This window comes from Podarcis liolepis (assembly GCF_965112155.1).
Source record: "Podarcis liolepis genome assembly, chromosome: 5".
NCBI lineage: Eukaryota > Metazoa > Chordata > Lepidosauria > Squamata > Lacertidae > Podarcis > Podarcis liolepis.
The window spans coordinates 68,485,717-68,507,758 of record NC_139556.1 but is presented as its reverse complement, the minus strand read 5'-3'; the positions used below and the strand labels follow the sequence as shown (position 1 = coordinate 68,507,758).

The following is a 22,042-nucleotide window of genomic DNA, read 5'->3' as shown; positions in this document are numbered from 1 at the left end:
ACAGTATCACCTTGAGTGAGTCACTGTCTCTCAACCTAACCCACCTCACAGGGTTACTGAGACGATAACATGGGGCAAAGTAACATGAATGTTACTTTGACCCGCTTGGAGGAAAAGCGGGATGGATATAAATTCAATACCGATAAATAAAGAATAATAAAACTCCAGCCTACCTGGTCTTGATTTTGAACTGAGGAAGCGGGAAGGGCCAGACTGCAACCATGGAAAAAACCAACCTAAAAAGCAAAGAATAAAGTATCTGGGTCACAACTGGGATATTCAGGCCTACAAGTATTGGACCTTACCTTGTAGGTCCTTCAGAAACCGATGAAACTTTTATTAAAAAACAGTTGTATTTGGGAGAACAGCTTAACGGTTTTTACCAAAAGATTCTCCCACATTGAATATACTGGATAGATTTTGACCCAAAACTTATGAAAATTTGGATCAACTAAGTGTTCATAAATTAGCATTCTTCTTCTTTGAGTCTCACTGTGTGTGTGTGTGTGTGTGTGTGTGTGTGTGTACACAAGCTTTTTGTTTTTTTAAATGATGGTACTAGAATAAACCTCATTACTGAAACATGTATCCAACTGCTAAGGTTCCCCCCCCCCACACACAATGGCTGATCTTTAGTTAAATGTAAAACACTCAGCTCACTGCCTATGCAGAATAGACTCTGTGGACTAGCTGGACCTGAGAGATTATATGACCTAATTCAGAATGTATTGGCATACAGTTTCTCCCCTGCTGAGGGAAGAAGAATGCTTGTTCTACAAACTGCTGTTTCGGAAAGACATTTTTAAACTGAAGGCTCGGCATTTATCCCCTAATTAAATGGCTGTCACAATCATTGGAACCGTTTCTCTTGGAAATTTAGATTCCCTTAGATCTATTCCCACCTGCTTTGCTATCTGAAGAGTCGTGGTTCATTTATTTATATTCCACATTAGGAACTTGATTTTAATAACTCTGGAGGGGCTTTATCTCCCGCTCCTAGTAATGGACAACATGGTGGCAAGATGGAAGGGAGGTTGTTTGCACCACACCAAACTCTCAGTTGACTCCCCTCGCCTTCATTCTAAGCAGCAGGGACTCAGCTGCTGAGAGGTCAAGTGAGCACTGCTACCCAACCACAGCCTCTGCCACTGCCTGCTCCTGTATTTTCCCCATTGACTATGGATATTTGTTTCTTTGTAAGGACTTAAAAGAATGCAGAAAGACAGGATGCCATGTTTTCTTTGGATTTCGCTTTCTGGTGACAAAACACTGTGCACCCTTGTGTACACAGTGATACAGATAGGGATGAATGAATCCGACCAGCTCCATTTTACCCAGTTTTTCAATCTTAAGACTAATTTGCCACATTTCCACATCAACTTGGATTTTAATTTTATTATTTTTTTAAAAAAATTCTCATGAAAATTGAACAGCCATTTAAAGTGCATATTTCCCAAGAGACACATTTTTGTATGCATTTCTCTCTACATATACACTTCTTACTCTAATATAATATAAAGAAGGCTGATTGCCGAAGAATTAATGCTTTTGGATTATGGTGCTGAAAGAGACTCTTGAGAGTCCCATGGACTGCAAGAAGATCAAACCGATCCATTCTGAAGGAAATCAGCCCTGAGTGCTCACTGGAAGGACAGATCGTGAAGCTGAGGCTCCAATACTTTGACCACCTCATGAGAAGAGAAGACTCCCTGGAAAAGACCCTGATGTTGGGAAAGATTGAGGGCACAAGGAGAAGGGGACGACAGAGGATGAGTTGGTTGGACAATGTTCTCGAAGCTACCAGCATGAGTTTGACCAAACTGTGGGAGGCAGTGGAAGACAGGAGTGCCTGGCGTGCTCTGGTCCATGGGGTCACGAAGAGTCGGACATGACTAAACGACTAAACAACAACAAAATATAAATTTTGCAGGCAATTTCACCTAACAATAACATAACATTTACATATGCTATTTTCACAGGTAGACACATTTTCATACACACTTTCCCCTCATCTATAAATTTTTGTACACATTAATTTGGTTGGAGAACAGCAACACTAAACTCAGGGAAGTGCAAATGTCAAACAAACAGCTGCATTTCGGTTCACATGGCTGGGAGTGTGGATTGGGGCTTATTCACTCTTACAGTCCGCAATTTAAAGCTCCGTGTCCAAGTCCTAATTTTCCCCCCTTTGCTCCAGAGCTTTCCTTGCAAAACCCCACTCTTTAAAGCTCAGTTGGAGCAAATGTCAATCTGCGGAAAATCCAAATTGGCATTTGCTCTGATTCAGTTTTAGGCAGTGGGTTTTCACAGGGAAAACTCAAGGCAAAAAAAAATAAAAAATGCTCCAATATAGAGCATTACAGTGCAGACCTCTGCCTGGAAAGAGCAGGGCAAAGACTAAGTTTGGATATTAGGTGATTTCACATTGAAATGTGCCCCAGTCCCAATTCCTGGGGTAAGTCAAGAGCTTAGATACCTCACCTTCCTGAGGTTGGAAACCTGTGACTGCAAAACACATGTTCAATTGTGATTCAGCAGCTCTCAAGTGAACAGGACCCTGAGACATAGTGGCATTCCAAGTGATGCTGTTGCACAGACACAGAAAAGGTTCTGACTGGCTTCCGATGTTACAGGTGAGTCATGTCTACTGGTAGATGCATGTGGTCAACCACACACTTTGTAACTGGAATGTAGATGGGCCCATTTGGTCTCATCCAGCAGGGCTTTTCTTATACTCCATCCCTACACACAGTTTCCGCTCATGGTTGAAGCATATATTTTCACACAAAGTTTGCTTCTTTAAAAGTATATTCACAAATATGTAGCCGAAACTTTTTTATGTATTTCTTTCCAGAATTTATATGTCACCTAACACTGCAGTTTCTAAGTGATGCAATTTATTGAGTTAATACCGTGTGTGTGTGTGTGTGTGTGTGTGTGTGTGTGTGTGTGTGTTATTTATAAAACTCAATAAAATTGTAATTATTTTTTTTTAAGAACAGCTGCATTAGAAAACCCACTGCTCACATGCTTAATGACCTGGAAAACAAAAAAACATCTATTATCCTATCAAAGGATCCAAAGAAACAGGGGTGCTGCTTTCCTGAGAGGAAAAACTACTGCTGCTGTATTTGCATTTATTGGCTCTCAAGAGTTTTCAAGTTAACTTTAGAAACGGAACCATCCAAACAACTGGCATTCAAAACCACAACATGTCAGCTTTCCTCTTGTGCCTTTATTTTTATAGAGACAGCAGCTAGGTGGCAAGTTTCATTTCTCCAATACCCAGGCAAGGGCACACTGCCCTTTGCCAACTGCCGGGCATATTCCCTACCAATTCTCCCGCAGCCTTCTCTTTCTGTCATAGGAATTGTGTCCACTACACCAGCAAAAGATCTCCAATCGCTCTTTTTAAAAAAATCAGAAACTGATGTAGAAATGTGGTGAAATAAATATAACATGGGGGAAATGAGAAACTAGGTAACATGATAGATTTATCCATCCCTAGCGGCCATAAAGGACATATGTGTTTGTGTGGATTTAAAGCAGAAACTCCCACAATTTTACAAAACATTGTGAGTTTTAAAATAGAAAAGGCAGGGTATTAGGTTTTTTTAATGAATAAGTACATGAGTGAGTGAGTGAGTGAGTGAGTGAGTGAGTGAGTGAGTAAGTAAAATATGATTGTTACTTGCATATTGCAATCTCCGAACTACCCAGTCAGGAATAAACTTCTTAACCAGTGAGGAGGAGGATAACCTGGTCTATTGGTTTCCTAAAGTGGCAGTCTTGTACTCAAACTGGGAGTCTCAGTAAGCTTTGGGTCATGGGTTCAAGCCCCATGTTGTGCAAAAGATTCCTGCCTACATTGCAGGGAGTTGGACTAGGTGACCCTCATGGTTCCTTCCAATTCTACAATTCTACAATCTCTATGTGTCTATATTCTTCTTTCTCAGCTGGATTTCTACAGAATGGCCAAAGGTTATTCAAAACCCGTTAGAAAAAATGATGAGAGCCTCATGAGATATATCTGTGTGCATGTATTCAGTGGTTTTATTGTAGGGAAAACAAACGTATAATAGAGGGGAGATATTGTCAATGATAGCTGTTGATTAGTGTTTCGATTCATATCTAAGCTGTCCGCCTCTCCCCTTCTTCTGTAAATCAAGCATAAACTGTGGCTAGGAGCAACAACAAAAGGATCATGCCACACGCTGGCAAAAAGAAATAAATTCAATTGCCTCAGCAATCAGGTGGAGATTTGAGCCTTATGAAGCTATTGACAAACAATCTGTGTTTTTCTGTACAGTTAAAAAAAAAGAAAGCTCTGACCTACTCGAAAGTGAGCATTATCTTTCTGAATGGAGTTATTCGTGGCAAATGGGAAGGCTGTGGTTCCTGGAACAAGCAGCTATTATGAATGATGATTCATTGATCAATGAAAGAATAGGAAGCACAGCTCTCCAGTTAACGAATGGGTGGTTTCTTGCTGCCTAAAATGTAATAGGAGGGGATATCCCTTTTGTAGCTACTGCAAATGAGCCACGAAGTACACACATGACTCTAGCAAGAGGGAACCCCCTTAGCTATGGTGTCTATTAGGAAAAGAGATCACACAGAGAGATCTTTCAAAACGATTTCTCCAGTGTAGTAATATGTCGCCAGTATGGCAGCAATGGCAAAGAAAAGTCTAGAAGGCTTATTTTAAAAGCAGTCCAGTGTGGAGAAGGAACTGTCCTGCCTATACATTTTTGTGCTAATCTCACATTTGTCACTAAAAGGGTTAATAGGGCAGGTTTCTGACCAGCCAACCCCAAATGGTGCAGTTTTCTGTCTCTACTGCTCTGGGACTAACTGAGATCAGCTGGGCAAGAGGAAGATTAGTGGGTCCTTTGCTACATATAGTCTGAGTGAGCAAGGCTTACTAAAGAGTATTTCAGGAAGCCTGTCAAGCAAATGAAAGGAATTGAGGCTTGTGGACAAACAGACTATTTTAGGGGCAGATTTAGCTAGACATTTATTCTCAGCCTAGATTGGGGGTGGTTGAGGGCAACAAGCAGAACAGAAGCAGCTCAGAAGTCACAGACTGCACTTTTTGCAATCCATTGCTATTTAACTCCAACTCCAACTTTCCACAACTTTACATCTATGTGATTGTTATAATTTCAGCTATTAGGTGACTCTTGTCAAACATCTTTAAGTGCAGTTTTGGAATTGGTTCACCAATGAGAAACTCTACTCCAGGGTTATCTCTAGTTATCCCCCGCTTGGACTACTGCAATGCGCTCTACGTGGGGCTACCTTTGAAGGTGACCTGGAAACTGCAATTAATCCAGAATGCGGCAGCTAGACTGGTGACTGGGAGTGGCCGCCAAGACCATATAACACTGGTCCTGAAAGATCTTCATTGGTTCCCAGTACGATTCTGAGCACAATTCAAAGTATTGGTGCTGACGTTTAAAGCCCTAAACGGCCTCGGTCCTGTATACCTGAAGGAGCGTCTCCACCCCCATCATTCAGCCCGGACACTGAGGTCCAGCGCCAAGGGCCTTCTGGCAGATCTCTTGCTGCAAGAAGTGAGGTTACAGGGAACCAGGCAGAGGGCCTTCTCGGTAGTGGCACCTGCCCTGTGGAACGCCCTCCCAGCAGATGTCGAGGCAATAAACAACTATTTTACTTTTAAAAGACAACTGAAGGCGGTCCTGTTTAGGGAAGTTTTTAATGTCTGATGCTATATTGTTTTTAATATTCAGTTGGAAGCTGACCAGAGTGGCTGGGGAAACCCAGTCAGATGGGCGGGGTAGAAATAATAAATTATTATTATTACTATTATTATTAAGCAAACATTATGTTGATCTGCAATTCTTGTCATCCCAAGTCCAAAAACACTGGAGGGCCACAGGTTCCCCAACCCTCCTTTTTTCGGGGTGAGAGAGAATGAGGTGGTAGGAGCAAATTAGCAAGGGCAACTAGGCATCCTTGGAATGTATGATATAGTAAGAACGCTTCTGAATATATTAACTGATTTTACCTCACAACAGACTAACAGCTTCCCCCCTACCTAATCCCACCACATATCTGAGATGTGAGGGGGGCCAGGCTTCCATATCAGTGAGAAAGCCTCTCATGCTGATTTTTAAACCTTGACTATTGTATGCCTGTAATATAAGTGATTTATTTTACGTGGTTATATACAGCTCCCTGGAAGGGCACCTAACACAGGCCTGCAAAGGATCTCTTTCACAGATGAGAGGAAATGGAGCGGCCAGAGTATAATTAAGGAGAATGTGGGCAGTTTATTAGCTGCACTAGGAATCAATCCAAACTCCAAAACAGACTGAGCTCTGGGGCCTCTCTGCTTAAAAAGGATTCTACCTCACAGCAGAAGATAAGAGAGCCTGAGTATAGTGTCCCAAACAAGGGAATTAATAGTACCACTTTATTCTGCCTTGGTCTGACCACACCTGGAATACTGTGTCCAATTCTGGACTCAGGCACCACGGCACCCACAGAGGTCTGTGTTGGTGTTATTTTACCTTCTGGATTTAAACTATGCCTTTTAGAAATTTAGAAGTTTATGAAAAATATGTATTAGGGACAGATCTGATGGATAATCTAAGTATGTAATGATTCAGTTACGAAACCTAAGAAGGCAAGAGTATTTAAATAAATTAATCAATTTATTATTGATTACATTTGTCAATGATATTTGAATGAGGTGAAATGTGATGAATTCATGATTTAATTGTTTTGTGAGAAAGTAATTTTATTTTTATGTTTCTATTGTTTATTGGTAAACGTTTTGTTTTTAAAAATGTAAATAATATCAGTAATGAAAACAAGAAAAAATACAGTGGTATCTCAGGTTACAGACGCTTCAGGTTACAGACGCTTCAGGTTACAGACTCCGCTAAGCCAGAAATAGTACCTCGGATTAAGAACTTTGCTTCAGGATGAGAACAGAAATCGTGTGCTGGCAGCAGCAAGAGGCCCCATTTGCTAAAGTGGTGCTTCAGGTTAAGAACAGTTTCAGGTTAAGAACGGACCTCCGGAATGAATTAAGTTCTTAACCCAAGGTACCACTGTAATCATTGCCTTCTGTTAGAAGGATGGATATCAGTTACTTGGATTTATAATTATATTGCTTCTATAGTTTTCCATTTTAATATGGGGGAATAGCTGACCCTTAAGCAGGCGGTTATTTCACTAGAACTTGGCTTCCTTCATCAGTGACAATAAAGAGAGCACGGTGGTCCAGAGCATCTGCTTCAAGCAAACTAGTTGCATCTGAAAGAGGAAACATAGTATTGTGCACTGAAGCAGACAGCTGCATCCTCACAGCATATTCCTACAGGTGTGCCGAAGGTCCATATAATATGACAAAACATAAGAGCCACCTGGCCCCATGAACCTATAGAACCCTCCCTGTTTATTTCCTCCTGTCAATCGCTGATAAAAGCTTTGCTCTTTATTTCCTTCTGCCTTATTTTATTAGACTGATTATAGAAAGAACTTCCCCCTGATTCTTAACTATCATCACAGCCATTTTATTGTAATATTAACTCATCTAGATTTTCCATTAGGCTGTGTAATTTTTTGCTCAGCTTGCTTTCGGCTCCTGTGTGAAGAGCGTATAAAACAAAAGATGGCTCATTTTATTTTATTTTATTTACAGTAGCTTTTGCTCCCAGCTGCTGTGAAATCACAGGTTCTCATTCAAGATTACTACAATGCTTTGATTCACTGTTTACCTGCATTTCACTTGGCCAAAAGAAATGTTTTCGTACTTATTCTCCTAGGGCTGTAAGCTAAATCACATGGATCCCAATAGAAATAAATGCTGTGTCAAGATTCTTAGCACAATTACTTCCATTACTTCCCTGGCCAAGACCTACTGGTGAAGCTTAACAGGAGTCCAGCCAGGAGAACAGGGCTACAGGGCGTTCATGGTGAAGCTGGGTCAAGTCAGACTGGGTATTAAACACAGGGAACCCATGAACAGAAAACAATGATCATGGGGAATTTAGTCCAAACTAGCCCATACATTTGAGCCTAGGTCTCAAACGTTCTAATCACACTGGATCAGAGTATCTCACTCATAGTGACCGCCTCTAGTCTAATCCAGAGCACAGGTCTGTGTACATTATCTCATACAATTTCCAGAACAGTGGTTGTATTTGTCTTTTGCAGCAAAACCAAGGAATCTAGTGGTATCTTAACGACCAGCAGTAATCTACTTCGTCAGGTGCATGGTGTTCTCAAAACTTTCTTTTCAGGAGGGGGGTGCACACACACATTTGGGGGTGTCTAGAAGGTGAGGTTGGAAGGAAACGAGATGCAGAAAAGTACAGTGATAATTACATCCTGAATAGTGGTAATTCACGAAACAGTTCTTGAGGAAACAGGCATCCAGGCACTGGTGAGGCAATTAACACATACAGCATCCTAAAAATTCCTTGTCTCAGCTCAATCCATACACGAAAGCACTGAAACACTTGATGTACAGCAGTTTCATACTGAAGCCTTCCTTTGAAGTGCCTTTGTTCTAAGGTAGCAGCTTTATAATACTTTGCAGTGTGTCCTGGAAGGTTGAAATTTCCCCCCACTGGATTTTGGATGTTGCCATTTTTATGTCAGATCCATGTCCATTTATTCTTTCGGGTAGAGACTGGCCTTTTCTCCTATATAGGATGCAGAAGGGCACTGCTGGCAGACAATGACATTTATCACATTGATGGATGAGCAGGTGAACTGAATCCCTGATGTAGAGGATGACATTATTAGGTCCCGTAATAGTGTTGGCCAGTTCCTTTGTCCATATCTCTATTATGTGGTCTGTTATTACCGGTGAGTGTTTTAGGCTGGGAGCAGGGGGTACTGTCTGTAAGCAAGTACAGGCCTGTGACCTAAATCCTGTGAAAAGTTGAGCTGAAGATCATTGATAATATATTTGAGTAGTTCCAGCTAGGAGCTGTAAGTGACAAGTGGTGGCCAGTCAATTTCTCTTCTTGTTCCTGCATAACAATTTAGCCCTGATTATCTGTTGTTGGTGCTTTCATTTCATTGGGTGGGCATTGTAGTTTGGGGGATGCCAGGCATGCTGAGGAATGCCTTATATTTTTAAGCTGTGAACCTCTATTCAATGAATCTGAAGTCTGAACAGATGCAGATGTCTCATAGGTCTCAGCTGTCATGTGTTCTGAGCGGAAACTGGAAACTTGTCAGCAAATGTAGTGATCTGTAGTTTTTTTCTGCATAAGATGGCTCATGATATACCGTATTTTTCGCCCCATAAGACGCACTTTTTCCTCTCCAAAAATGAAGAGGAAATCGGGGGTGCGTCTTATGGGGCGAATGCCTGCAAGCCTCGCGCCCTCGGCAGGAGGTCCCACCGGGTGCGCGAGGCTTGGGGCGGCAGCCTGTCGCCCGAAGCACGGGGAGCCCTCGGGAGGGCTCCCCCTGCTTCGGGCGAGTGTCTGCAAGCCTCGCGCACCCGGCAGGAGGTCCCACCGGGTGCGCGAGGCTTGGGGCGGCAGCGGACTTCTAGCTTCTAGGTGCGCGCAAGCAGTCCGCTGCCGCCCCAAGCCTGGCGCACCCGGCAGGAGGTCCCACCGGGTGCGTGAGGCTTGGGGCGGCAGCGGACTTCTAGCTTCTAGGTGCGCGCAAGCAGTCCGCTGCCGCCCCAAGCCTGGCGCACCCGGGCGAGTGTCTGCAAGCCTCGCGCACCCGGCAGGAGGTCCCACCGGGTGCGCGAGGCTTGGGGCGGCAGCGGACTTCTAGCTTCTAGGTGCGCGCAAGCAGTCCGCTGCCGCCCCAAGCCTGGCGCACCCGGCAGGAGGTCCCACCGGGTGCGTGAGGCTTGGGGCGGCAGCGGACTGCTTGCGCGCACCTAGAAGCTAGCAGTCCGCTGCCGCCCCAAGCCTGGCGCACCCGGCAGGAGGTCCCACCGGGTGCGCCAGGCTTGGGGCGGCAGCGGACTGCTAGCTTCTAGGTGCGCGCAAGCAGTCCGCTGCCGCCCCAAGCCTGGCGCACCCGGCAGGGGGTGCGCGAGGCTTGGGGCGGCAGCAGACTGCTTGCGCGCACCTAGAAGCTAGCAGTCCGCTGCCGCCCCAAGCCTGGCGCACCCGCAGGAGGTCCCACCGGGTGCGCCAGGCTTGGGGCGGCAGCGGACTGCTAGCTTCTAGGTGCGCGCAAGCAGTCCGCTGCCGCCCCAAGCCTGGCGCACCCGCAGGAGGTCCCACCGGGTGCGCCAGGCTTGAGGCGGCAGCGGACTGCTAGCTTCTAGGTGCGCGCAAGCAGTCCGCTGCCGCCCCAAGCCTGGCGCACCCGGTGGGACCTCCTGCCAGGTGCGCCAGGCTTGGGGCGGCAGCGGACTGCTTGCGCGCACCTAGAAGCTAGCAGTCCGCTGCCGCCCCAAGCCTGGCGCACCCGCAGGAGGTCCCACCGGGTGCGCCAGGTTTGGGGCGGCAGCGGACTGCTAGCTTCTAGGTGCGCGCAAGCAGTCCGCTGCCGCCCCAAGCCTGGCGCACCCGGCAGGGGGTGCGCGAGGCTTGGGGCGGCAGCGGACTGCTTGCGCGCACCTAGAAGCTAGCAGTCCGCTGCCGCCCCAAGCCTGGCGCACCCGGCAGGAGGTCCCACCGGGTGCGCCAGGCTTGGGGCGGCAGCGGACTGCTAGCTTCTAGGTGCGCGCAAGCAGTCCGCTGCCGCCCCAAGCCTGGCGCACCCGGTGGGACCTCCTGCCGGGTGCGCCAGGCTTGGGGCGGCAGCGGACTGCTTGCGCGCACCTAGAAGCTAGCAGTCCGCTGCTGCCCCAAGCCTGGCGCACCCGGCAGGAGGTCCCACCGGGTGCGCCAGGCTTGGGGCGGCAGCGGACTGCTAGCTTCTAGGTGCGCGCAAGCAGTCCGCTGCCGCCCCAAGCCTCGCGCACCCGGTGGGACCTCCTGCCGGGTGCGCCAGGCTTGGGGCGGCAGCGGACTGCTTGCGCGCACCTAGAAGCTTGGGGCGCACTGAGCTCAGCACGCCCCAAGCTCCTGGTATAGCGCAGCGATCCGCTAGCCCTGGGAGAGCCCCACGGCTCTCCCAGGGCTAGCGGACTGCTTGCCGGCACGCAGAAGCTTGGGGCGCGCTGACCTCAGCTTGCCCCAAGCTTCTGGATTAGCGCAGGAGTCCGCTAGCCCTGGGAGAGGCGCCCGGCTCTCCCACGCTAGCGGAGACCTTGCCTGCACGCAGAAGCTTGGGGCGCGCTGAGCTCCGCACGCCCCAAGCTCCTGGTGTAGCGCAGCGCACCTGGGGGGGAAATAAATTTTTTCCCCTTTATTTCCCCCCAAAAAATCTAGGTGCGTCTTATGGGCCGGTGCGTCTTATGGGGCGAAAAATACGGTAGTTGTACCAATGTGTCCAGAAAGTGAACCTGTTGCATGAATTGGTCTAGGCTCAAGTTAATGGTGGGTGAAAATTATTGAAGTACAGTGGTACCTTGGGTTAAGTACTTAATTCGTTCCGGAGGTCCATTCTTAACCTGAAACTGTTCTTAACCTGAAGCACCACTTTAGCTAATGGGGCCTCCTGCTGCTGCCGTGCCTCCAGAGCACGATTTCTATTCTCATTCTGAAGCAAAGTTCTTAACCTGAGGTACTACTTCTGGGTTAGCGGAGTCTGTAACCTGAAGCGAATGTAACCTGAAGCATATGTAACCCGAGGTACCACTGTACTGTTGAAACTCCTCAAATATCTCCTGTCCATAACTCTAGATGATAAATATGTCATCAATGTATCTCAAGCTGAGGAGAGGCTTTTGGAGACAGGAGCTGAGAAAGCATTGCTCTGTGTCAGCCATGAAGATGTTGGCGTATTTTGGAACCATGTGCAAGTGTTCAAGACAGAGCCATTGATCTGCAGATGCAAGTTAAACCCATGTCTGAAGTAACTGTGGGTAACTACAAAGTGGCAGACTTTGGTAGCCAAGTCTGCTATTCCTAGTGACTTGTAGTCCATCTTTGTGGCAAATGGTGGCATAAAAGGCCTCATTAGAATAGGGTTTTCTGGGAGATTGTCAATAAATTGTAATCTGAAACTAGAAGACACTACCCTACTTATCTTGGATGTTGAGGCCCTTGGATGTGGCGCGGAAACAGCAGGAGGCCCCATTAGCTAAAGTGGTGCTTCATGTTAAGAACAGTTTCAGGTTAAGAACGGACCTCCGGAACGAATTAAGTACTTAACCTGATGTACCACTGTATTAGGACTACCACTCCTGCTGGGCCTAGCTCCTATTTTTCCCTTCTTCTAAACTCCGATCTTTCTTACCAGCTATTCATGAAAGCAGTATGAGAAAATGACAAAAACAATTAGGATACTGCATACGTCAGGCTCTATTAGGTGTTCCTTTTAATGCTTCTGTGACTCAGTGAGCTCTTGTGGATGCAGATCCTGTCTTCTTGTATTGTTTAACGCTAAATCTCTTGTCAGGTTCTGTTACATTCCCTTTCTGTGTACAACCCACACAGAATCTGAGTCTTCAGTGTTCCCACTCTGTGCAGCTGGGCTGGATGCTAAATCATCCAGTTTTGCTTTTAGTTTAGGAGATCAGTAGCTTGAAAGTCACTTTGTTCAGCTGAGAAGCAGGTTAGGAATTCCAATAAACTAACAAATGTATAATAATAATGATTAATGTTAACTACCACATAATTAGGAAGCATTTGTTTTACATGTGTAGTATTTCCCCCCTTTAAAGTTTGGGATCTCATTTGATTTTCCAGTGTCAGTTATGGATAGAAACTGGAAATGTTCAGAGTGCATCCATTCTACTTGTGCCCCAAACTGGAGATCCCTGTGTCTACCACAATAGCACAGGGGAATCAAAACTGCAAGAATTTGGGGGGTGCTGAGTGTCTTGCAATTGCGAACATTGAATTCAAATGTGAAAATTTGTTAATTATGGCAAATCTAACAAATCTCAGGTTTTCAATAGTAAGTTTAAGTGGAAGCCTATTGTGACTGAGCCATAGGCAGCTGTCAGAGATGAACCAACAACAACCAAAGCTAGAAACACCTTGTGGCTCATGTAAGATCCTAGTCTACAAAATCCCTGCATCTACAGTCATTCCTGTCAAGAAGTGCCCAATGGACAGCCTGCCTGGGTGAGAGTGCCAGTCGCAAAAAAAACCCCCAGCTTTGCACCCAGGAAGATATTCCAAGTTGCAGTTCTGGCGGTTTCCTAACCGGAAACCTAACAGGACAAAGTACTTCTTCACAGATTGCATAAACTGTGGCATTTGTCCCCACAAGAGGTTGCAATGGCCACCAATTTGGATGTGTGTGTGGTGTTGTTATTGTTGTTTTTAAAAAAGATTGCACTTTCTCAGCATTGTTCATGAGATCTTTCTTAATGATAGTTCCTGGAGATTTAAGCTTCAGCTCTTTTACCACTTTGGGCTATGGTTCTCTGCCCATACCAGTAGTTCTTCTTCTTCTTTGGCGATCACTCATAGCCGAATAACATTGTCTTCCATAAATACGGTTTTAACAGTGAGTCTGTAATTGACTGTGGAGGCCATTTCTGAATCCACAGGTCCTTCCACTGTGGGGACATAGGTTTCTGGGCAGGAGTTTATCATGGTGAGGGTTTGCGAAGCATGCCTTCCTCTTAGCGTGCTTCTCCCTTTCGTTCTGAGTTCAAAGGTCTTCAAAACCCATGACACCTTTGGTAAAGGCTGTTCTCCAGTTGGAGCGCTTGCAGGCCAGTGTTTCCCAGTTGTCGGTGTTCGTATAACATTTTTTAGATTTGCCTTGAGAGAGTCTTTGAACCTCTTTTGTTGACCACCAGCATTACACTTTCCATTTTTAAGTTCAGAGGAGTAGTAGTAGTATTGTGTTTGTGTATGTGCATGTGTGTAGTATGCACACAGCTATCAATGATACTTTAGGCTCATGAAGAATACCATTCCTTTGCAACATGCACCATTCGCTGGCAACCACAGACAGTCTGTTTAAGATGTTATAAATGTTGTTAAATAACATGGTTGCAAAATATTTTAACAGCCTCTTTAAAAGCAATTCACTTCCGCCCCCAACCCCAAGTGTTCTCTTGGCAGGCTCATGATGGGGATAAGGGATTAGCCTTTAAAAGGCCTCTTTAATGATATGATTTAAAATATAGGCAGTAACCTTTAAATGCCTTGGAGATTACCCCTTTTCAAGTCTATCTTCCATTGGACTCTGTTTGCTTTCCTATTGCACCTCTCAGCTTCGTCTCAGACAGCAGATGACACAATACCTGTGAAGCCAGGTGTCAGATTACTAGTCCATACTGACAGGTGAAACCCTCAAGGCACTTTTCACAACATCCTTTTCACATGACCATGTGGAGTGAGAGCAGGACAGCACTGGTGTCCCCTCCACATGTTGACCATGCCTACCTGCTAAGAACTTACCTGTGTTACATATGTGCCCTAATTCAATTCAATATCCATTTACCAGCAAGCCCAGTTACTTAATACTTTCTGAAATAATAGGAGAACCATGCTGCAAAATTCACACTTTTCCAAATTTTGCAATGCAGTTCTTCAGCTGAGAAACCCATACAAGAATGCAAATACTGGTATAAAATACCCATAAAATAAATATATTAGTAAAAATAACCCCCCAAATGCATTATTTCAGAAGAAATAGCTTTACAAAATGTGTATATTAGGCAAAAATACATACATAAGTGTGTATTCGGAGAAATTCACATTAAAATGCTGCTGAATTTTCATGACTTTTTTAAAGTTCACAAACTGAATTTGATATAGGAAAAGTGAGAAACAGAGAAAAATCAGAATGGACAGATTTGCACATCCCTACATGAGTATAGCTTGTCTGCACATAGTCTCTATGGCAAATGCAGCCTACAAGAAACATAGAAAATACAGTGGTGTGGTCTCACTCCCCCTCCACACATGCCGACTACACAGTTGGAAGATCATGTGAAAAAGACTCATTAGTTCAATAGTTTTCACCCCACTCCCATTGTCTTGCTAAATTCTGGCACTGGTATTTGCAATTTTTATTTGTAGCATTTTAATGAAACTTGTAAACCACTAAAGATTTTCTTTTTGCTAATAATCTTAAGTGGTATATAAATTAAATAAACAAAAAATCATGATACAGACCATTTTCATCTGACGAAATTCAGTTTGTTAATATATCAATGTATTGATTGGTATTAGAAAGGGCCTTGCATCACCATTCATGGGAGCGTTACACAGCCTCTTTCTCTGCATATGGCAACTGGCTGCAGTGCAGTAATAATATAGGCAACTGTGGAATAGGCCTCACCAAGCCACATAGTGTGCTGAAGACAGGGTTACATGGAAGCAGCAAATGCAGCAGCGATTATGCATAGGCTCTGCCATTAGGCAATATGCAGCAGCCCACCTAAGGCACATTTTGAGGTGCCATGGAAAGTCAGTAAACTTTCACTCAGTTAGCTATTATAAAGGTAACTCCCCGTTTACATGTGACCACACACACAGTTTTCAGCCCAAAAAGGGAAAAAAGCAGAAGGGGCAAGCTTATACACACCCCACCAATGTGTATGGTGCATCAGAATGCGACCCCTGTGCTGTACTTCTGGCCCATCTCCCTCTGAAATACTATGGCTTCCCTTATGCTGGTTGACTCTTCATTGTAACTGAAACACTGGTTAATTTACCTCCTAAAATGATATGACATATAGCAGGCATTTATTGCATTAAAGACCCAGTTGTTCAACAACAAGTCATGACTTTACAGTGGTAAATCGGGTTAAGAATTTAATTCATTCTGGAGGTCTGTTCTTAACCTGAGGTACCACTTTAGCTAATGGGGCCTCCTGCTGCCACCACGCTGCCACCACGCCATTTCTGTTCTCATCCTGAAACAAAGTTCTTAACCCAAGGTACTATTTCTGTGTTAGCGGAGTCTGTAACCTGAAGCGTCTGTAACCTGAAGTGTCTGTATCCCGAGGTACCACTGTATTAGAAGTGTCGGTCAACCCCATGATGTGCTGAAGTACAAAACTGAGGCAGAACAAAGTTGATTCCTGTACCTTCAGTCACTGTGCCGCGTTTGACTGCAAGGTGCTTCCTGCAATTAATCATTGAATCATTAACCTCAACAGCATCTTCTCAGTGTGCAATCAAAGTGGCTTACTGCCTGAGCAAAACCCATTAATGCATTTTAACGTTAAAATACTGCAAGAGCCCTCTCATCGTGTCAGAAAAAGAGACAAATGTGGAAATTGAGCATGGTTGCCTACGGCTGAGTTTCTTTCCTGATGTTATCACCTGTATTAGGGCACAGAGCTATGTCTAAACCACGTATGGGGAGCCTTAGGCCTGGAAGTCATTTGTAGCCTTCCAGGCCTCTCTGCTTGGCCTTCTGGACTCTTTCCCAGCCATATACCCTGCTGAACCACACGCCCCACCAGCCCTGCTTTTCACCCTCCTTGAGTAGTTTTGCTTGGCTGGAATGTGCTCTTGGACTCTGATAATGCTTCTTATCTCTCTGGATGTGAAATATTTGTTTATTCAATAGAACATGTATGCTACTTAATTGTAAATAAAACCTCCAAGCAGGTGTTTTATAGAGGGGGTGTGAGAGTGTGATGCGTCAGAATGCGACCCCTGTGCCTACTCTAGCCTACTCTACAAAAGTAAAAATCACATTTGTTCTGTGCATTTTTGCCACTAGACAGACCCACTTTTGTTTCTGGCTCTGCTCAACACTGACATGTGGCACCCAGAAGATTGTCTAGAAAGTAATCTGTTCCTTGAGCTGAACAAGGTTCCCTATATGTGGCTTAAGTGTTCCATCTCTGGAATGGAACACATTAATAATTGCTTACAATGCATGTAATGTTTGTAATCTGCCACTAGGTGTCACTACAGTGGCTCCCTAAGTGAAAAACGATCTAGTGAAAAAGGAAAGCATTAGTTCATAGAACAGACAAAATAAGAGACACTTAGGCTATCTTTTGTTCACTCTGAAGGTCTTCTAACATGGTTAGAATATTTTGGATCTTCCTCAGTGGGTTGTTTGTTCATTCATTGCAATGGAGTAGGGATGGGTGACTTTTGAATGAATGAATCAACTGACCACTGAGGAGAGACAGAACCTGCCTATTAGAAGATCTTCAGTGGGGTGGGGACTACTTCAGAATGTAGCAGTAAACAATGTGGACTAAAAATCACAAATTAGGTCTATGTGAAAAAGGAAGATGAAGATCTTATGAGAAACTGTTCCTGTTTACTGAATTTTATAATAGATAATTACAGGTGATTATAATGGCTAGAAATGATTATACTTTGAACACAGATTTCATGGGTTTTTTGAGATTTAGAAAGCATGCATATGATAATAAAAAAGTGTGTTGGAGGATTTTTCAACCATACAGCTTTAATAACGAACTATGAAAGAGCCGTGTGCTAATAATCAGTGTTCTTATTCACATGTTTAAACTTTGATGAACCACCTCTGAAGCTCTTGTTTGGGTATGCCTCCCAACAAACATTTTTTGGGACTCTAAAGTGCCTGTTTAGTTAAAAAAAAAATATTCCCCCAGACTCTTGCCAGGTTGTTCCACCAAGTCAGCCATGTTGCAGACGGAGGGAGAGGGGATTATGGGTAGAGTTGCTGAGTCAGTGTTCATAGTGAGATTTATCTGTGTGAAGGATGCACGAAAGCTTCTGTGACACCTTCTTCTGCATGCTGCTTCCTGTATTTCTGTTTTGTACCTAAAGCACCAAATCAAGAACACAGAGAATTCTTTTGCAAAAACAACCCCTGTCAGTCAAAAAAAGAAAAGAAACCAGCTTCACTCATCTGATCTTTAACACCGTGAAGGAAACGAATACATGTTCAATTATCACCTGTGAAAAGTAACGCCCACTCCCATTTCTCTTTCACAGAGCAATTGGTAGCGAGCGTAAGGCAGTGTCAAGCCATGTAGAACACAGAGGGATTGAATGTTTTCTAATTAGCAAGCTCTAAAATGAGATTGTGAGGTGAGAATAGAGTAAAAGATAGGAAAAAATGCTGGACAGAAACAGAGGAAGCCAAGGACCGACTAACTATGCCTTCAAGGAAAGACGCTTTCAAGCTTTTCAGGTCTAGGGCCCACAGACAATTAAAGCCTGCAAGATGGAACCCACTTGCCATTTTCTATGCCCATCTTTTTCTCACTAGGTAAAATGACAAACAGGGCTCCTGTAGCTTTGACATTTGCACAGAAGAGGAAATTTTGCTAGGTGCAGCTTGTGATATGAAATCCCTGCATCTGCACAGTTAAGACCAAATGAGTTCCTTGCTCTTTTGCATTTGGTTTCTTTCTCTGTTGTAATTCTTCTTTTCTTTTCATTTTTTTGGTATATCACCATTTTTCTTGGAGGTGGAGGGGGAACCCCTAACTTAACCCAATGATGGTGAGGTTTGTGGTGCAACACACCCTTGTTGGTGGGAAACTCACTTTTTGCTTGCAACCCACCAGTTGAAGACCAATGCTTTGTAGCAAATGGTTCTTCACTAGGCATACTACATGGGATTTGGTGAATTTTTGAAGATACAATTACATTCATGATTTTGGTGAGTATCACACCTAAAATCTTTTCTAAGCTACATGCTCTGTGACTCTACAGGCTAGGTTGCAGAAAAGCGAACAGCCTCATGCTACTAAGCACATAAAATCAATGGGTTTAAGCACACCAAGGATTGTGTACTATGTATGTTCCATGCATAGTTGTAAAAAATGTTACTTATTATCAGTGCTTTTTTCTGGGGGGACGCTGGGGTATGCATAGCCCTAAACCTTTTGTGAATCTTTGTACTTTTGTCCATTTACTGTATTCCCCCCCCTGATTTGAACTATAAAACGTTGATTTTCTTGAGTCAATATGAGAATAACTCTAAACATTTTTAAAGAAAAAAGCACTGCTTATTATGTGTTGTGTGATACATGAACAAGTACTATTTTTTCTAGTTCTTGACCTATTGCCAAGCAGTTTCATAAGATTATCTGTGTTTCATTAATGTATGCGAAGGAATAACAGATGAATTTTGAATTAGAAAGAGGGAGAATCAGCCATCACTGCTGACTGTGTGAATAAGCCTATATATTTTTAGATGTTTCATTTATTCAACTATTCTCACCTTCTTTGGCACATATGACAACACAACCTTCACTACAAATAATAAATCATCACAATCATAGGCCCACTATACCTACATTCTTTCCATGCCAAGCATCCTAAACTCATCCAACTTGGATTTCAAGATAGCCACATTAAGTGTCATATAAGCTATTATTCTGTCTAGTTTCTTGCAGGGCTGCCAAGCGGTGGGAACAGGGGGTACAGATGTACCAGGCCTCCTAAAAAGAAAGTTACCAACCAAAATGTGCGGGTAACTTCTATGCAATTTCTGTGAAATGAGCCAGTGTGGTTGCTCCCACCTTACAGTGTTTTTAGCCAATCTTGTCTTCCTGTGCCATTGTAGTGAGATATCAGCCAGCTCCCTCCAGAACAGAGTCAGACCTCAGGTTATTGCTCAGGGCAGTGGTCTTGGCGTTAATCAACTATGCATGGCAATTACTTAAGATCTCCCCATGTGTACCATTTAATTCCCATTTGGCATACAGTATGTACTTCTCTATGTGTATGTATATGTGAGGGAATTTAACCATGTGAACCAATCCAGAGCCAGCCAGATACTTAAATCTGTGCAATTTTGAATTTTCTTGGTTCTGTACATCGGTGCTAAGGAAGTAGCCACATAGAGAACGATGCTGGACTACAGAATGTAGCCCAGCCACTCTTGTCTCTAATGTGTGATTTCTGTTCCTTACTGTCAGCATTCACGTTCCGAGTTATGGAAACATTCAGATCTGCAAAGATCAACACAGCAGCTCACGTTTTTGGATCAGGGTATGGCACCTGTGTTATAGTGGGCTGGACTACACTGTGTGGTCTTCCAAGAACTGTGGGACCATTTCAGAAACTACAGAAAGCACTGAACTTGGAGAAAGATGCAACATTCAGCATAGAAGATGGTGGGAGGGGACTGTATATTTTTACTTTTTAAAAAATGCAAAGGAAGCAATTTAACTTTTTTGGTATCTTAAAATGTGATTATTTAATTATAATTTATTAGTAATAGGCTTGCCTAAACAATTCTCAACCCCTATCTTCCTTTGCAAAATATACAATTCAGTAAAGAAAACACCCACCACTTTCCTGTAAGCCATTCAAACCACAGACAAATATCTTCCTGGGTGGCATGTGATGACTTTACTTTTCTTCTCCTCAAGAACATCAATCACTGTGCATTTCTCTGCAGAGCTGGATGTCTACTGATTTGATATTTTGCTTCTATCCACATTTGTACAACCGCTCTGAGAATACTAGACTCCTCTGAGTGCTGTTCTGTCCCATTTTGCCCCCACTAAGAGAATTATAATAATTAAACAGTATTAAATCCCAGTGGGTGTATGTTTGACTTTCACTTAAATCACTTGCATTTATGTAGCAAAGGGCAACGAATTGAAATGTTAGCTTTGAATGGGCTCTATACTCAAAGGACTCTCTGAAGGACTATGAACAATAACATTTGCCAGGTGCAGATTGCTGAAGGCGTGCACTTGACTTCTGGAACAAAAGATACATTTTATTATCTCCAAATACAACCAGTGGGTGTTTGTTCTGTAGTTGCTTCCAGTTGTCTTTACCATCTTTGCCTTTTAAAGATTGACAGCAGATACTTTGAAATAGTATGTGAATGGGTGTGCCTGTTTGCTTCATAAGGGCCTGTCTATTGGTTTATGGTCTTCTTTGTAAAACTCAGTATTCTGAAGATAAAATGAATACCACATTGCACATATCCAGGAATACTTGCCATTCCTGCTTTCCTCAAGTCCTTCTGGACATGGTAAGCCTTCCAAGCCACTTCCAAAGCAACTTCAGCTTTATGATTCTAAGCACCCCATGGGGGGGGGGGGAATTAAAGAGAAACACGGTGACCTTGTGGACCTGGAGGAGGTTTGTTTTGTTGACAAGGTTTTCATTCCACATTTCATTTAAGAGCACAATAAATAGTGGTAGCAAGGAAATCCAGCTGTGTATGAAATTTGGGAGCGGGAGATGTTCCAACACTTAAAGTTAATTTGTCACAGAAACATAGTTTAAACCTAGTTGGGCCATTCAACCAATCTAGCTCAGTGTTGTCTAAACTTTCTGAGCATTGTTCGTTCATTGGCGATTCCCTCACTGCGAGAAGAGAACTTACAAGGAACCAGGCAGAGGGCCTTCTCGGTGGTGGCACCCACCCTGTGGAATGCCCTCCCATCAGATGTCAAGGAGATAAATAACTATGCAACTTTTAGAAGACACCTGAAGGCAGACCTGTGTAGGGAAGATTTTAGTGTTTGATATTTTATTATGCTTTTATATTTATTGGAAGCCGCCCAGAGTGGCTGGAGCAACCCATTGTCTGTCTGCATTACAAATGTGGCTGTAATGTCTTGGCTTCCCTAGGAATTGTATTTTAGTGAGAATGAAGAGTATGTTTTCTTAGGTATTCCTATCCATCTTGTACAGAACAACAGTTACAATGATTCCATTAGGTATAGGAATTACACTTAAAAGAAGTTTGGCCACCATTTCACACATTATACAAAAATAAACCCGGGTATGTCACTGAATACGCATGCAACAAGGACCTACAGCTGTACACTGTCCAATGTATCTGTGTCATATATTCAGCTGAGCAAAAATTCTCAAACAAGACCTTTTAGCTTGATAAATCAAGGTGGGGCTGCAAAAAATTTTTTTTAAGTATTTTTGAAGGGGGGTTATCATTGGAAGGCAGCAGCCGTAACAGAGTCTCTTAATTTTTTAATTTAATTTCTTTTCCCTGCCACGAAGGCAGCAGCGATAGAGAGCAACTTAAGGCTGTTGCTGATGAATGGCTACCATTTTCTCCCCCAGTGCCTGCATGTAGCATCACTAAGGAGCATTCTGGGAAGGAA

At 43.7% G+C, this 22,042-nt stretch overlaps 1 long non-coding RNA gene across 1 annotated transcript in view; it reads right to left on the bottom strand.

Moving 5' to 3' along the window:
* LOC310708391 overlaps positions 1 to 22,042 on the bottom strand; it is a 164,593-nt gene that overhangs the window by 55,257 nt on the left and 87,294 nt on the right. Inside the window, exon 3 of the long non-coding RNA XR_014526990.1 lies at positions 174 to 236. This is a non-coding gene — a long non-coding RNA (uncharacterized lncRNA). The remainder of the gene's footprint in view (positions 1 to 173; positions 237 to 22,042) is intronic.